This window comes from Mastomys coucha, unplaced genomic scaffold (genome assembly GCF_008632895.1).
Source record: "Mastomys coucha isolate ucsf_1 unplaced genomic scaffold, UCSF_Mcou_1 pScaffold18, whole genome shotgun sequence".
Classification (NCBI taxonomy): Eukaryota; Metazoa; Chordata; class Mammalia; order Rodentia; family Muridae; genus Mastomys; species Mastomys coucha.
In genome coordinates, this window is record NW_022196900.1 from 88487329 (window position 1) to 88491152 (window position 3824).

Genomic DNA, 3824 nt, shown 5'->3' on the forward strand with positions numbered 1-3824 from the left:
TTCTATTAACTGAACACCCATCTGAGGGGTTAGTACGAGTCTGGTGGCAGAGCAGAGGTCCAATCCCGAGCTCCCCCTCGTGGCTCTCCGCACTGGTTGGGATGCCGCAGGGTTGGCCAATTCCCCCTGGCTTGCTCTCCATCGCCCCATATATTTGCAGGCCCTGCGGGCAAGGGCCCTACTGCCCGTTTTTTGACCTGGCTCTGAAAGACCCCCGTGGGGAGACCCCCACTCAAATCTCAGGAGGACGTGTACCCAAGGAATTACGAGAGACCATCTTGATGTAATTACAAGAGGTAGTTTAATTTCGGGGTGCTACAGGCCAGCACCACAGCTATCTCACACAGGAGATAGTGGAGCCGACCACAAGGCTCGAAAGTTAGGGGTTTATATAGGGAAAAGGTCTGGGAGAACAAAGGAATCAGTGTGGCCATACATGATTGGCTAGTTTAAATATTAATTATTATGTGCAGAACAGAGTGGAAAATTCCTAAAGTTGGTGTTAATCTGAGTCAACAGAGCATCTGACCTTAAACCATATCTAAGAGGACCTGATGGTCTATTACTCAGGGCCTACCCACGCACATTCTTGTATGTCTAGACATGTTTTTCTCTATATTTACAGTTTTATGTCTTCTTGACCTGCCAGTTCTTGTGATGTCTAACAGCCTGCTAGCTCATTCTTAGCCTATGTGGGCTAGCTTATGCTGGATTTTTAGGCCCATGACTTTTCTTTCTAGTCAGCACAGGTCTACTGTGTTTTTTATTCTCCAGGCAGCTCCTAACCAATTTCCAGATTGGTCACAGTCCACCTTTTAAGATTCCTTCCTCCCAGGTGAAATCCAGATCTCTCCCTAATTCGTCCCAGCTGGACAGCGTCAGGTGACCTGACACCGCGAACCAAGGGGCAGCGATATCTACCTCTGACAGAAATCTTTCTAGGGTTCCTCTCTTCAATTCTATCTTTTTTGCTTTTAATAGCTCCTTAAGAGCAACAAACACGGGACAAGATTGCGAGTTCCCCATACTATCACTTTTGATTTGCCCTTAACGGGACTCTATCGTTCCAACCCAGAGACCTTATTGCCTCTTTACCAAGGTCCTTATTTGCTCTTTCATCCCACCTTACCTGGGAACTTACCAGTCAACTGCCCTGTTTGCAAGGAGTCCCCATATGGGCCACCAATTGTCGCCACCTCACTGACCAGCGGAAATAAGGAGGCAACCACGAACTCTTCTCCAAGTAGTTTATTCAGGAACCTTGCACTACAGAATCATTCATTCATCATCTCTCTCCCAGCCCCCAGAACTCACGGGTTAAATACTTTCCCTGGTCCCAATCAGCATTGGCTACGCGGCAAAGCATAATAGGCTACGAGAAATCATGCCAGCTTGCATCACAAACTGGAGGCACTCAACTTTTCTAAAAAAGGACTTGTTTATCACGATGCTCCAAATAAGGACTTGTTTATTGCGATGTTCTCTGCTCTGGCTGGAGGCCAGGCGCCATACTTAGGGTGGCAGCTGCGGCTCTCCACAGGCAATTATGGAGATACCTGCACAAATTAAAACTAACAATGTTCCCTCATATGTATCCAATATGATGAAGCAGTTCTTTGCATATTATAATATAACGTATGTCACTGGTATACCACACAATACCACAGGACAAGCAGTTATAGAAAGAGTCCATTGTACCTTAAAAGAGATGCTTATTAAACAAAAAGGGAGAGTGGAAACCCCCAGGTACAAACTAAATAATACATTATTAACTCTCAATTTTCTTTTTTTTTTTTAAGATTTATTTATTTATTATATATAAGTACACTGTAGCTGTCTTCAGACACTCCAGAAGAGGGTGTCAGATCTCGTTACAGATGGTTGTGAGCCACCATGTGGTTGCTGGGATTTGAACTCAGGACCTTCAGTAGAGCAGTTGGTGCTCTTAACCACTGAGCCATCTCGCCAGCCCTCGATTTTCTTAATGTTGGTGAAAAAGGAACAACAGCAGCTGAGAGACACTGGGTTATCGAAAAAACTGATGAACTAGGCTAACCAATAGACTATAAGGCTGTGTTGACTTTAGAGTGGAGTCTGCAATAGTGGTAAGATGGGGACATGGTTATGCTTATGTATCTACAGGGAATGAAAAATATGGCTACCAACAAGATTTATGAAGTATAGATCACACTTACAAAACTTACAAAAATCAGCTCTCCACCAGATCGCCGCCAGCTCGCCGCCATCATGGACATGAGTCAAGTGCAACCTATCAAGCTGCCCAAAGTGCTGGGCAGGACTGGTTCGCAGGGACAGTGCACACAGGTGTGTGAGTGGAATTTATGGATGACACCAGCCGCTCTATCATCTGAAATGTCAAAGGCCCTGTTCGAGAGGGCGATTTGCTCACCCTATCGGAGTCAGAAAGAGAAGCTCAGAGGTTGCACTGACCTTACTACTGGTAGGGTCCTGGATATCCACTACCTAGCCCATGGAATGACCTGCATTTGCATTTGAAAAAAAAAACTTACAAAAATCAGATCTGACCAAGGAAAACCTCTTATCACCTGAAACATGGATGTCTTCACAAAGCAAATAGCCCATTAGACTGTCTCAATTACTGATTTCTTTTTTAAAAAAATACATGAAATCAACTTCAAAAGGGCTAGCCCAAGTGATCAATCATAAAGAGACAAACAATACATAGACTGGACAGATGAGGCAGAGATTAGATAAATAGAGACTGGGCTATAAATGCTACAGCTAGCTTTTTTCAGGCTAATCATTTTTAAGCCTTGAAGCCCAAAACAGGAATTCTTCACCCCAATACTTCAGGAAATAAATATATACAAGAAGCCCATCATCCTAATCCCTTAAATTGGGTGGGTAGTTTTGCTCACTTGATGTTTTATGATTGTTATCACCTAGAGTTTTAGGTTGTTTTGCTTAATTATTGTTTATTGATTAAAAATTCAAGGTTTTTTTGTTTAATTGTTGTATATTGATAGAAATTTAAGGTATTTAATTATTGTGTTCTATATTGATAGAAATGTAAGGTTTTTTGTTTAATTATTCTATATTAATAGATGTTTAAGGTTTAATTATTGTATATTAATAGATGTTTAAGGGTTTTGTTTAATTACTGCATATTAATAGAAATTAAAGTTTCTTTCCTTAATTATCATATATTAATAGAAATTTAAGTTTTTTCTTTAATTGTATATTTATAGAAATTTAAGGGTTTTTTTCTTTAATTATTGTATATTGATAGATATTTAGGGTTTTTTTGTTCATTGTACATTGCATTGATAGAATTTTTTTTTTTTGAGACAGAGTTTCTCTGTGTATCCCTGGCTGTCCTGGAACTCACTCTGTAGACCAGGCTGGCCTCGAACTCAGAAATCCACCTCCCTCTACCTCCTGAGTGCTGGGATTAAAGGCGTGTGCCACCACTGCCCAGCAGATATTTAAGGTTGTTTGTTAGACTATTGTTTGACTATATTGTACATAAGCCATTTATTGAAAATGTGGTGGTTCTTATAATTATTTCCATTCTGTGTAGATTGTTAATGTTACAGAAAAGGACAATTCTTAAACAGAAAGGGGAATATGAAGTGGAAACTTAAGGGTTCTTTGGAAAGTCAGTTGTTTGGTATTTTGCTGGGGCAAACATGTGAAAGAACGTTTTGTAAAGGTGGACACAGGTATGAAAAGCTAAGGCAGACTCATGAAGGGACATTTCACTGAAGCAGACACAGGAGAAAAGATGTTCTGCTAAAGCAAGCACATGAAAGGACACACGACATGTAAATAAAGAAAATATC

General features: G+C 40.9%; 1 pseudogene; it reads left to right on the plus strand.

The window, feature by feature from the left end:
* The first annotated feature begins 2247 nt into the window (after positions 1-2247).
* LOC116095780 lies at positions 2248-2450 on the plus strand (annotated as a pseudogene).
* Positions 2451-3824: the final 1374 nt, after the last annotated feature.